The following is a 14,635-nucleotide window of genomic DNA, read 5'->3' on the forward strand; positions in this document are numbered from 1 at the left end:
TCAGAAAAAGGACCTTGCTTTCTTTGATTCTCTTATTGATATTTTAAAAGAACTTTTTCCCCTCTCTTGCTGTCTCTCTCAGGCAAGTCCCATCTCAGTTGTCCTTTGTCATTCATTGTCAGTCTTTGTGACCCTCCTCTTATCCCAGCTTAGTTTTTTCCTTTTTCTTTTTTTGGGGGAGGGGTGGAAGTAGCGGGCCCTGGTGTTGGGAGTCTCACATCAGTTTCAGGCCTAAAGCAAAATGCATTCATTTCAAATGGAAATTGCAGTTTATACCAAAAAGGCAAGGTTTCTTTACTTCAGTAAATTGGAGCCTTATGAAACACATACTCATCTAAAGAAATTTTAGAATAGAACTTCTAAATAACTAGTAACTGGAAAATTCTGATCTTGAGCTTCAGTTGCTGAAGATGAGGAAAGACATCTGCTTCAGTGCCCCCATCTGGCTTTTACGTATCTATTTCAGACTCAGTATGCTCTTGCTCTCTTTTATCTAAGCCCATCTGCTTGTATGGTGTGTTCCCACCCTAACATATTTTCAGACCCTTGCCATAGGGCAGAAGTGCCAAGCAATTATTCGTTGAGATAGATAGTCCACATAATACTGTAAGTGACATCTGTTCTGTAGGAAATCCCTCCCTAGTGGCAGCAATGTCATATTGGCAGCTCATAGGAATATCGGAATTGACATACAGGAACAATTGAATGTTTCATCTTATCCTGAATTCTCACTCAGAAAGCATCCAATACCAGATGCTTTAGAGGGCCGTGTAACCCCTGGACTCTTTCTCTTGTTCTCTCTACACCTATGGTAATTGGCAATACTACACTATGGAGAAAATTTCTTCCTGACCCCAGCTGGTAACCAAATTATGCCCTAAAGCATGAAGATTGGCATATTTTAAAGTTTATTGTAGCTAAGATGGCGAAAAAGGAGATGTTTTTCATATTAATGTTCTTACTAGATTGACCTAAATAATAGCTTGAATAATAAATTCCACAAATTATTCAATAACTTATTTGGCAAAATTACAATGACAGATGAACATTTTAATCTTTTTAGTGTTGATCTCCACATGTGGCAATTGGTTCTTCTTCTTTAAACTATTTCAAAAGATGATAAGAAAAACAGTCCACAGTCCACGATTGTTCAAGACTTGAACTTTGTATAAAGGTATAATTGGTAAAACTTACATTAATTGGTTCTGAGTAAACTCTGAATTTGCTGGTTTTTAGCCATTTGATATTCCGAAGGCAGGCAGAATTTGAAGCCAAAATCATTACTGGCAAATTAAAAATACATTATGTAAGGTAGGTTCTGAATAAATTCACACAAAATTCAACTTCCCAAACCAGCTACATTGATGCTGTTACTCTCTTCAGTGATTCTCATAATACCATGAACAACTTCAAATTTTAAAAAGTTAGAGTGTATAATTATGAAGGGCTTTCAAAATTAGAGTTGAAATGAAAGTACTCAATTACATAATTGAGTCAACCCATTTACTTAAGTTTAAGTAAGATTTAAATATTTAGTAATAATAAGCTGTATCAGTTATGTGTTGTCGCGAAATCTACCACTGTGAAAATTAGTGACCTAAAACAACTATTTTACCTCTTTATCATTCTCTGGGTCAGCAATGTGGGCAATTCATTTTATTGGTTCCTTTGCTGCTAATTCTGCATACTATCTGGTGACTGTTCTTGGGATTGATGGTGTAAGACAGCCTCACTCAAAAGTCTGGTTGTTGGTGTTGGCTGTCTGCTGGACCATTTGTCTCTAGTAGGATAACTTGGCTTCATATGTAGCAGGGTTCTAAAAGCAGGAAGAGATGGGGCCAGCCTGAATGTGACATCATTTTGCATGATGTCTCATTGGCCAAGCCAACATGGCTAAGCCCAGAGTCAATGTAGGAAAAGACTACATAATGGAGTTAATACAAACAGGTGTGATTTTTTGGGGGTACTCTAACTGTAATAATCTATCACATATTGCTATCCCAGGATTATCAGTTGGCAGAACCTTACCTTCCTGATTACTTAATACAGTGTAGCCATTACTATTGTGCAGAGTTCTGTAAGTCTGTAAGAAAACTGTGTAAATAACATAAAGATCGGTGAAGCTAATTCTTTATCCTTCTTTCTATACATTTTAAAGGTATAAGTCATTTGTCAGATATGTGATTTGCAAATATTTTCTTCGAGGCTGTAGTTTTTCTTTTTATCCTTTTAATAAGGTCTTTCACAGGACAGAAAAATTTAATTTTGATAAAATCCAATTTATCAATTCTTTTATGAATTGTGTTTTGGTGTTATGTTTAAGAACTCTTTTTATACATTGCTAGATTCAAAATGTTCATATTTTGTCGAGGATTTTTTGCATTTAAGTTCATGAAAAATATTAATCTGTAGTTTCCTTCCTTTCTTTCTCTCTTCTTCCCTCCTTTCTTTCCCTTCCTTCCTTCCTTCCTTCTTTCCTTCCTTCCTTCCTCCCTCCCTCCCTTCCTCCTTGCCTCTCTCTCTTTCTTTCTTCCTGTATTGTTTTTGTCTGACCTTGATATCAGGATAATCCTGACCTCATAAAAAGAGGTGGAAAATGTTAGTTTCTCTTCTATTATCTAGAAGAGATTATGTAGAGTTGGTCCCAATTCTTATTTATTGTTTGGTGGATTCCTCCACCGAAGCCATCTGGATCTAGAGAGATTATTTTTTGTAAGTTTTTAATTTACAAATTAAATTTCTTTAACAGTTATAGGGTGTTGAAACTGCCAGTTAAAATGATTTGTCTTCTTTTCCTTTCAGTTCTGTTAGTTCTTGTTTCATGTATTTTGATGCTCCGTTGCTTGGTGCATACACATGTAGGATCACTATGTCTTCTTGGTATAATGACCCTTGTAATATGCTTCTGTGTTGTTGGTAAGGTCTTGGTGGGGTTTTTTTTGTTGTTGTTGCTTGTTTGTTTGTTTTTGGTTTGATTTTTTTTTTCTCGGAAGTCTACTTTACATGATATTAATAGAGCTACTCTTTTTAAAAATTAAGTTTTGTATGGTGTATCTTTTTTCTGTCCTTCTAATCTGCTTATATCATTATGTTTGAAGGAAGTTTTTTGCAGACATCATATAATTTAATCATTTTAAAATCCAGCCCACTAATTACTGTCATTTAATTAATATATTTAGAACAGTTAAAATTAATGCAATTGTTGATATATTAGGAGATGTCTTCTATTTTATTATTTGTTTTCTATTTGTTCCCTCTGTTTCTCATCCTCTGTTTCCTTTTCCTTTCCTTCTTATGGATTACTTGAATGTTTCTTAGAGTTTCATTTCTTTATTTACAGTTTTTAAAGTATATATCATTGTATAGTTTTTCAGTGTTGACTGTAGGTATTAAAGTAAATACATATATATCTACCATCACAGTCTACATACACCACAGTCTACTGGTATTGACATTTTACAACTTTGAGTAAAGTGTAGAAAATTACTTCCATTTAGGTCCTTTTACCCTGCCCACTTTTAAAATGTAATTTTCTTAATTAGTTTTTCTACATACTTTGAGCATACATCAGACAGCACCATAATTTTTGCTTAAACCATCAAATGTGATTTTAAAAACTCATGAAGAAAGAACTCATAAAACTCAACAATAAAAAACAAATGACCCAATTAAAAACTGGGCAAAAAAATCTGAACAGGGACTTCACCAAAGAAGATACAGAGATGTCAGTTAAACATATGAAAAGTGCTCAATATCATATGTTATTAGGGAATTTGAAATTAAACCAATAATGAAATACCACTACACATCTATTAGAAAGACCAAAAGCTGAAACACTGACAATTCCAAATACTAGTGAGGATGTGGAGCAACAGGAACTTTTATTTATTGCTGGTAGGAATGCAAAATGGCTCAGCCCCTTTGGAAGACAGGTGTTGTTTTTTTTTTAAACATCTTTATTGGAGTATAATTGCTTTACAATGGTGTGTTAGTTTCTGCTTTATAACAAAGTGAATCAGTTATACATATACATATGTTCCCATATCTCTTCCCTCTTGCGTCTCCCTCCCTCCCACGACAGGTGATTTTTTAACAAAACTAAATATTCTCTCTGTCAGATTTTCTACATAGACAATTAAATCATCTGAACAAAGTTTTATTTCTTCCTTTCCAACATGTATATTTTAACTTCCTTTCATGTCCTACTGGATTTTCTAGGACTTCTAGAAGGTGCTGTAAAGCATATGTGAAAGGGGACATCCTTGGTTTGTTCATGATCTTAGTGAGAAATCTTCGAGTTTCTCACCATTAAGTATGATATTAGTTGTAGGTTTTGTGTAGTTGTTCTTTTATCAAGTTAAGGAAGTTCTTCTTTATTCCTAGTTTGCTGAAAGATTTATCATGAATGGGTGTTGTATTTTGTCAAATGCCTTTTTGCATCCATTGATATGATTATGTGATTTTTCTTCTTCAGCTTTGAAGTGATAGATTACATTAATTGATTAATTGATTTTCAAATGTTGAACCAGCTTTGTGTATCTGGGTTAAATCCTATTTGGTCATGGTGTATAATTATTTTTATGCATTGTTGGATTCAATTTGCTAATATTTTGTTGAAATTTTTTTCATTTATGTTCATAAGAGATATTTATTTGTCTGTAGTAGTTTCCTTTTCTTGTCTTTGTCTGGGTAAAGCTGGCCTCATACAGTGAGTTAGGAAATATTCCCTCTGCTTCTGTCTTTTGGATGAGATTGTAAGAACTGGTATAATTTCTTCATTAAATATTTGGTAGAATTCACCAATGAGCCCATGTGAGCCTCGTGTTTTGTTTTGGAAGATTGTTAATTATTGATTCAATTCATTTAATAGATGTAGGCCTATTCAGATTGTTTGTTTCTTCTTGTGTGAGTTTTGTCGAATTGTGTCAAGAAATTGGTCCATTTAATCTAGGTTATCAAATTTGTGGGCACAGAATTGTTTATAATATTCATTTATTATCTTTTTATGTCCACGGGCTCTTTAGTGATATTCATCTTTCATTTCTGATATTGGTTATTTGTGTCTTTCTCTTTTTCTTAGTCTCACTAGAAGCTTATTGCTTTTATTGGTATTTTCAAACAACCAATATTTTCAAAGCTTTTGGTTTTGCTGATTTTCTCTGTTGATTTCCTACTTTCAATTTCATTGATTTCTGCTCTAATTTATTATTTATTTTCTTTTGGTTACTTTGCATTTAATTTGCTCTTCTTTTTCAAATTTCCTAATGTGGAATCTTAGATTATTGATTTTAGATATTTTTTCTTTTTTAGCCTGCTCATTCAATGCTATACATTTCCCTCTAAGCACTTCTTTCACTGCATCCCATAAATTTTGATAAGCTGTATTTTTGTTTGCATTTAGTTTAAAATATTTCTTAATTGCTCTTGAATTTTCCTCTTTGATTCATGTATTATTTAGAAGTATGTTATTTAATCTCCAAGTATTTTGGGATTTCATGCTATCTTTCTTTTATTGATTTCTAGTTTAAATTCACTGTGATATGAGAAAATACAGTGTATGATTTCTATACTTTTAAACTTGTTAAGATGTGTTTTATTGCCCAGAATATTGGTGACTGTTCCCTGTAAACTTGAGAAAAATGTACATTCTACGACTGTCGAATGGAGTACCCTATAGATGTCAATTATATCCAGTCAATGGTTAGTACTGTTGAGTTCAGCTATGTCCTTAGTGATTTTCTGCCTGCTGGATCTTTCCACTTCTGATGCAGGGATGTTAAAGTCTGCAACTATAATAGTGGATTCATCTATTTCTCCTTGAAATTCTAGCAGTTTTGCCTCATATATTCTATAGTTAGATGCATACATGTTAAAGATTGATTCACTTTGTTGTACAATAGAAACTAACACAGTATTGTGAAGCAATTATACTCCAATAACGATCTATTAAAAAAGAAAACAGATTGTTATGTCTTGGAGAATTGACTCCTTTCTCATTATGTAATGTCTCTCTTTATCGCTGATAACTTTCCTTGACTGAAGTTCACTCTGTTGAAAATTAATATAGCTACTCCCACTTTCTATTGATTAGTGTGAGTATGGTATATCTTTCTCCATTCATTTACTTTGAATTTATATATTACATAGTATATAGCTATATAAGTATAATCTTTATATTTAAAGTGAGTTTCTTATAGACAACATATAGTTGGGTCTTGTTTTTTATCCACTTTGACAATCTCTGTCTTTTAATTGATGCATATAAACCATTGATCTCCAAAGTAATTACTGATATAGTTGGATTAATATCTACCATATTTGTTATTGTTTTCTCTTTGTTGTCCTTGTTTTTTATTTCTGTTTTTGCCTTCTACTCTTTTTCTACCTTTGTGGTTTTCACAGAGCATTTTATATGATTCTATTTTATTTCCTTTTTTAGCATATCCATTATACTTTTTAAAACTTTTTTAGTGTGTGACCTAGAGTTTGCAATATACATTTACAAGTAATCCAAGTCCATTTTCAAATAACACTATATCACTTCACAGTAGTGCAAGTACCTTATAATAACAAAATAATTCTAATTCCTCTCATTCTTTGTATTGTTGCTGTCACCCATTTCACTTACACATAAGCATACACATAAGTATACAAAATTTAATATATTGTTATTATTTTGAATAAACTGTTTTCTATTAGATCAATTAAAAATAAGAAAAACAAAAGCTTTTATTTTACTTTCACTTTATTCTTCTCTGATGCTCTTTCTTTATGTAGATCTGAGTTTCTGACCTATATCATTTTCCTTCTCTCTTAAGAACTTCTTTTAACATTTCTTGCAAGGTAGGTCTACTGGCAACAAATTCCCTCAATTTTTGCTTGTCTGAAAAATCTTTATTTCTCCTTCACTTTAAAGGATAATTTCAGAGAGTACAGGATTCTAGGTTGGTGTTTTTTTTCTCTCAACACTTTGAATATTTCACTCCAGTTTTTGCTTGTGTGTTTTCTAAGGAGAAGTTGATGTAAATCTTGTTTTTGCTCCTTTGTAGGTAAGGTGTTTCTATCCTGTGGCTTCTTTCAAGATTTTTTCTTTGTCTTTGATTTTCTAAAGTTTGAACATGATATGCCTAGGGGTAGTATTTTAAGCATTTATCCTACTTGATATTCTTTAAGCTTCTTGGATACATGGTTTGGTGTCTGACATTAATTTGGGGAACTTCTCAGTCATTATTGCTGCAAATACTTCTCCTGTTCCTCTTTCTCTTCCTTCTCCTTCTGGTATTCCCACTACATGTATGTTACACCTTTTGTAGTTGTCCCATGAGTATTGAATATTCTGTTCTGGGATTTTTTCAGTCTTTGCTTTCCTTTTCATCTTTTGGAAGTTTCTACTGTCATATCCTTAAATGCAGAGATTCTTTCCTCAATTATGTCCAGTATGCTAATGAGCCTATCAAAGTCTTTCTTCATTTCTGCTACAGTGTTTTTGATTTCTGACATTTCTTTTTTATTCTTTTTTAGAATTTCCACCTCTCTGTTTACATTATCCGTCTGTTCTTACATGTTGCCTACTTTATTCTACTAAAGCCCTTAGCATGTTAATTGCAGGTTTTTTGTTTTTTTTTAAATTCCTGGCCTTATAATTCCAACATCCCTGCCATATTTTATTCTGACTCTGACACTTGTTTAATCTCCTCAAACTGTGTTTTTCACCTTTTAGTATGCCTCATAATTTTTTTTATTGTTGAAAAGTGGACATGATGTATTTCATGAAAGAATCTGCTTTAAAAGGTCTTTAGCAATATAGTGGTAAACTGTGGGAGTTAAGGGAGATTTTAAAGTCTGTGATTAGGTCCCAGTCTTTCGGTGAGCTTAGGTCTCTGGACTGTGAACTTCATACCTTCTTAATCTCCACTTCCACACACCCTGGGTGGGACAGGATGGCTAGGTGGGGCTGAAGTTGTATATTTCCTTCTCTCGGTAGGTTAGGATCTGGTAAAATAGTTTCTTCTGAGGGAAGTTCTTGTTAAGAAGAACAGAATGCTCCAGTGTATTTTAAAATGGCCACTATCCCCCTACCTTTGCCAGGAGCAGGAGGGAATCTGTCTCTGATTATTCATTACGAGAACCTGGTAGAGCTCCTGGAGGTAAGACGCATGAAAGTGGGAGGTTCCTATAGGTCTGTGTACCCTTAGAGCTTTTAACTCGCAGTCTTGTACTCCCTGAGCTTCCAGCAATTCATCAATTACAGTTTAGGTTTTTCTACCATATTACTGGTTCCCAAGGAGATTTCTGCTTATGGATTTCTGCTTGAGTAAGTTGTGATTCTCTATATCTGCCTGTCTCTCTCTTCAATTTGGTGGGCAAGAGTTTGCCCTGTGAGAGGTCTTTTTGACAGATCTAAGAAGAGTTGTTTATTTTTCAGTTTGTTCAGCTTTTCACTTGCCTTTAGGAAGGAGTGGCTACTTCTAAGCTTCTTACATTTGGACCAGAAACCAGAAGTCACACACTTTTGTTTTGTTTGTGCCGTTGGTATAGTGGCATTAGTGAAATGTTTTTCATTTCAATAAAACAGAAACAATTCACAGAGGAAATAGGTTTTGAGGTGAGCTAAGGCAACAAAGTTTTGAAAATTCAGTGGTTTTATGCTTAAATATTAAACTGCATTTTGAAAAGGTCAACCTATAAAAGGAATATTAAATAACCAACTTTGTATTATAAATTCTATAAATCTTGGATACAATTTAATGATATCTTTGCAAGTGGGTATTACACCTGTTAATTAAAGTTGAAAAAATAACCAGCATCCTCATTATTAGTATCTATAAGTAGCAATTCATCTGCTGGGTATCCCAGGCATATATATTTAAAGCGCAATGTGCTACATGAAATCAGTGATAATCAGTTTAATTAGCATCTGATGGGAGTTAGCAATTTAACTTCAATTTACAGCATAATGGTTAGATGTGGTGAGCTCATTCTGTAATACTGGTGCTATTATAATAATGAACAGTAAATTGACCACTGAATAAAAAATAAGTAGAGGAAAACAGTCCACAAGTTTGGTAATCTGTAAAGCTACTACATCCCAATAAAAATGTATTCTAATTTTTAATTTTAAAATACATTTGTCATTACATGGTAGTGCTTATGGGAAGCTAAAACCTGAAGTCTAGTCTAGTCCTAGGCATAATGAGAAAAAAGTAATCACATTAACAGCAGTTGGTCTTACCCATCTGACTTCAAACCAATTCTGATTTTTATAAAATTGTCCAGGTTACCAGATGTTGGGGCAAATTCTCTGTAGTGTTTATAATCTCATATTCAGGAATCAAGATTATTAATGTCCTTTTTTACCTCCTTGATGTATTTAAAACTACCTCATACATTATTTTGTTGGTCTCCAAACTGTCTCAGTGGTTTTAAAATGTGTTCTTTATCCTTTTAAATAGCTCTTGTGGTGTTTGCTTTTGTAAACGCACCTCACTTTTATAATAAAATCTGTCAACTTGTACAGTTTGGAAAAAAACGGAAAATGGGGGAGACCTTCAAGATGGCGGAGGCATAAGACGCGGGGATCACCTTCCTCCCCACAAATACATCAGAAATACATCTACATGTGGAACAACTCCTACAGAACACCTACTGAACACTGGCAGAAAACCTCAGACCTCCCAAAAGGCAAGAAACTCCCCACGTACCTGGGTAGGGCAAAAGAAAAGAGACAAAAGAATAGGGAGGGGACCTGCACCAGTGGGAGGGAGCTGTGAAGGAGGAAAGGTTTCCACACACTAGGAAGCCCCTTCGCGGGCGGAGACTGCGGGTGGCGGAGGGGGGGAGCTTCAGAGCCACGGAGGAGAGCGCAGCAACGGGGGTGCGGAGGGCAAAGCGGAGAGATTGCTGCACAGAGGATAGGAGCCGACCAGCACTCACCAGCCTGAGAGGCTTGTCTGCTCACCTGCCGGGGCAGGCGGGGGTGGGGAGCTGAGGCTCGGGCTTCGGTCGGATCCCAGGGAGAGGATTGGGGTTGGCGGTGTGAACACAGCCTGAAGGGGGCTAGTGCACCACGGCTAGTCGGGAGGGAGTCGGGGAAAAAGTCTGCAGCTGCCGAAGAGGCAGAGACTTTTTCTTGCCTCTTTGCTGCCTGGTGCGCGAGGAGAGGGGATTAAGGGCGCCGCTTAAACGAGCTCCAGAGACGGACGCGAGCCGCGGCTATCAGCGCGGACCCCAGAGACAGGCATGAGACGCTAAGGCTGCTGCTGCCGCCACCAAGAAGCCTGTGTGCGAGCACAGGTCACTATCCACACTGCCCCTCCTGGGAGCCTGTGCAACCTGCCACTGCCAGGGTCCCGTGATCCAAGGACAACTTCCCCGGGAGAACACATGGTGCGCCCCAGGCTGGTGCAACGTCCTGCTGGCCTCTGCCGCTGCAGGCTCGCCCCGCATCCGTACCCCTCCCTTCCCCCGGCCTGAGTGAGCCAGAGCCCCCGAATCAGCTGCTCCTTTAACCCTGTCCTGTCTGAGCAAAGAACAGACGCCCTCAGACGACCTACATGCAGAGGCGGGGCCAAATCCACAGCTGAACCCCAGGAGCTGTGCAAACAAAGAGGAGAAAGGGAAATCTCTCCCAGCAGCCACAGGAGCCGCGGATTAAATCTCCACAGTCAACTTGATGTACCCTGCATCTGTGGAAAACCTGAACAGACAACGAATCATCCCAAAATTTAGGTGGTGGACTTTGTGTGATTTTGTCTGTATAGCTTTGCTTTTACTATTTGTCCTAGGGTTCTGACTGTCGGTTTCTTTTTTTTTTTTTAATATAGTATTTGGCACTTATTATCATTGGTGGATTTTTTTTGGTTTGGCTGCTCTTTTCTTTCTTTCTCTCTTTTTTTTAAAATTACTTTAAAATTTTTTTATTTTTAATAATTTTCTTTATTTTTTATTTTAATAACTTTATTTTATTTTATTATTTTTTCTTTCTTTCTTTTTTTCTCCCTTTTCTTCCAAGCCATGTGGCTGACAGGCTCTTGGTGCTCCAGCTGGGTATCAGGCCTGTGCCTCTGAGGTGGGAGACCCGAGTTCAGGACATTGGTCCACCAGAGAGCTCCCGGCTCCATGTAATATCAAAAGGGGAAAGCTCTCCCAGAGATCTCCATCTCAAGGCTAAGACCCAGCTCCACTCAACGACCAGCAAGCTACAGTGCTGGACACCCTATGCCAAACAACTAGCAAGACAGAAACACAACCCCACCCATTAGCAGAGAGGCTGCCTAAAATCATAATAAGGTCACAGACACCCCAAAGCACACCGGATGCGGTGCTGCCCACCAGAAAGACAAAATCCACCCTCATCCATCAGAACACGGGCACCAGTCCCCTCCATTAGGAAGTCTACAAAACCCACTGAAACAACCTTAGCCACTAGGGGAAGACACCCAAAACAATGGGAACTATGAACCTGAAGCCTGTAAAAAGGAGACCCCAAACACAGTAAGTTAAGCAAAATGAGAAGACAGAGAAACACACAACAGATGAAGGAGCAAGGTAAAAACCCACCAGACCAAACAAATGAAGAGGAAATAGGCAGTCTACCTGAAAAGGAATTCAGAGTAATAGTAGTAAAGATGATCCAAAATCTTGGAAATAGAATGGAGAAAATATAAGAAACGTTTAACAAGGACCTAGAAGAACTAAAGAGCAAACTAACAATGATGAACAACACAATAAATGAAATTTAAAATCCTCTAGAAGGAATCAATAGCAGAATAACTGAGGCAGAAGAACAGATAAGTGATCTGGAAGATAAAATAGTGGAAATAACTACTGCAGAGCAGAATAAAGAAAAAAGAATGAAAAGAATTGAGGACAGTCTCAGAGACCTCTGGGAAACATTAAACGCACCAACATTTGAATTATAGGGGTCCCAGAAGAAGAAGAGAAAAAGAAAGGGACTGAGAAAATATTTGAAGAGATTATAGTTGAAAACTTCCCTAACATGGGAAAGGAAATAGTCAAGTCCAGGAAGTGCAGAGAGTCCCATACAGGATAAATCCAAGGAGAAACATGCCAAGACATATATTAATCAAACGATCCAAAATTAAATACAAAGAAAAAATAAAAGCAGCAAGGGAAAAACAACAAATAACATACCAGGGAATCCACATAAGGTTAACAGCTGATCTTTCAGCAGAAATTCTGCAAGCCAGGAGAGAGTGGCAGGACATATTTAAAGTGATGAAAGGAAAAACCTATAACAAAGATTACTCTACCCAGCAAGGAATTCATTCAGATTTCATGGAGAAATTAAAACCTTTACAGACAAGCAAAAATTAAGAGAATTCAGCACCACCAAATGAGGTTTACAACAAATGCTAAAGGATCTTCTCTAGGCAGGAAACACAAGAGAAGGAAAAGACCTACAATAACAAACCCAAACCAATTAAGAAAATGGTAATAGGAACATACATATCGATAATTACCTTAAATATGAATGGATTGAATGCTCCAACCAAAAGACACAGGCTCGCTGAATGGATACAAGAAACAAGACCCATATATATTCTGTCTACAAGAGACCCACTTCAGACCTAGGGACACATACAGACTGAAAGTGAGGGGATGGAAAAAGATATTCCATGCAAATGGAAATCAAACGAAAGCTGGAGTAGAAATTCTCATATCAGACAAAATATACTTTAAAATAAAGACTATTACAAGAGACAAAGAAGGACACTACACAATGATCAAGGGATCAATCCAAGAAGAAGATATAACAATTGTAAATATTTATGTACCCAACATAGGAGCACCTCAATACATAAGGCAAATGCTAACAGCCATCAAAGGGGAAATTGACAGTAACACAATCATAGTAGGGGACTTTAACACCCCACTTTCACCAATGGACAGATCATCCAAAATGAAAATAAATAAGGAAGCACAAGCTTTAAATGATACCTTAAACAAGATGGACTTAATTGATATTTATAGGACATTCCATCCAAAAACAACAGAATACACTTTCTTCTCAAGTGCTCATGGATTTTCCAGGATAGATCATATCTTGTGTCACAAATCAAGCCTTGGTAAATTTAAGAAAATTGAAATTGTATTAAGTATCTTTTCCGACCACAACACTATGAATCTAGACATCAATCACAGGAAAAAAGTATGTAAAAAATACAAACACATGGAGCCCAAACAATACACTACTAAATAACCAAGAGATCACTGAAGAAATCAAAGAAGAAATCAAAAGATACCTAGAAACAAATGACTATGAAAACACGATGACCCAAACCTATGGGATGCATCAAAAGCAGTTCTAAGCGGGAAATTTATAGCAATACAATCCTACCTCAAGAAACAAGAAACATCTCAAATAAACAACCTTAACTTACACCTAATGCAATTAGAGAAAAAAGAACAAAAAAACCCCAAAGTTAGCAGAAGGAAAGAAATCATAAAGATCAGATCAGAAATAAATGAAAAAGAAATGAAGGAAACAGTAGCAAAGATCAATAAACTAAAAGCTGGTGTTTTTTTTTTTAAAGATTGATGGATTGATTGATTAATCGATTGATGGCTATATGTTGGGTCTTCGTTTCTGTGCTAGGGCTTTCTCTAGTTGCAGCAACCGGGGGCCACTCTTTATCATGGTGCGCGGGCCTCTCACTATCGTGGCCTCTCTTGTTGTGGAGCACAGGCTCCAGACGCACTAGTTGTGGCTCACGGGCCTAGTTGCTCTGCGGCATGTGGGATCTTCCCAGACCAGGGCTCGAACCCATGTCCCCTGCATTAGCAGGCAGATTCTCAACCACTGCGCCACCAGGGAAGCCCCAAAGATGGTTCTTTGAGAAGATAAACAAAATTGATAAACCATTAACCAGACTCATCAAGAAAAAAAGGGAGAAGACTCAAATCAATAGAATTAGAAATGAAAAAGGAGAAGTAATAACTGACACTGTAGAAATACAAGGGATCATGAGAGATTACTTCAAGCAAATATATGCCAATAAAATGGATAACCTAGAAGAAATGGACAAATTGTTGGAAAGGCACAACCTTCTGAGACTGAACCAGGAACAAAAAGAAAATATAAACAGGCCAATCACAAGCACTGAAATTGAGACTGTGATTAAAAATCTTCCAACAAACAAAAGCCCAGGACCAGATGGCTTCACAGGCGAATTCTATCAAACATTTAGAGAAGAGTTAATACCTATCCTTCTCAAATTATTCCAAAATATAACAGAGAGAGGAACACTCCCAAACTCATTCTACGAGGCCACCATCACCCTGATACCAAAACCAGACAAAGATGTCACAAAGAAGGAAAACTACAGGCCAATATCACTGATGAACATAGACGCAAATATCCTCAACAAAAATTAGCAAACAGAATCCAACAGCACATTAAAAGGATCATATGCCATGATCAAGTGGGGTTTATCCCAGCCAGGAATGCAAGGATTCTTCAATATATGCACATCAATCAATGTGATAAACCCTATTAACAAACTGAAGGAGAAAAACTATATGATGATCTCAATAGATGCAGAAAAAGCTTTTGACAAAATTCAACACCCGTTTATGATAAAAACCCTCCAGAAAGTAAGCATAGGGGGAACTT

General features: G+C 36.5%; 1 protein-coding gene across 1 annotated transcript in view; it reads left to right on the plus strand.

Moving 5' to 3' along the window:
• The window catches only part of TFEC (transcription factor EC), a 278,168-nt gene that overhangs the window by 139,210 nt on the left and 124,323 nt on the right, over positions 1–14,635 (plus strand). The gene's annotated exons all lie outside the window — the stretch shown is intronic.

This window comes from Balaenoptera acutorostrata, chromosome 7 (assembly GCF_949987535.1).
Source record: "Balaenoptera acutorostrata chromosome 7, mBalAcu1.1, whole genome shotgun sequence".
Classification (NCBI taxonomy): domain Eukaryota; kingdom Metazoa; phylum Chordata; class Mammalia; order Artiodactyla; family Balaenopteridae; genus Balaenoptera; species Balaenoptera acutorostrata.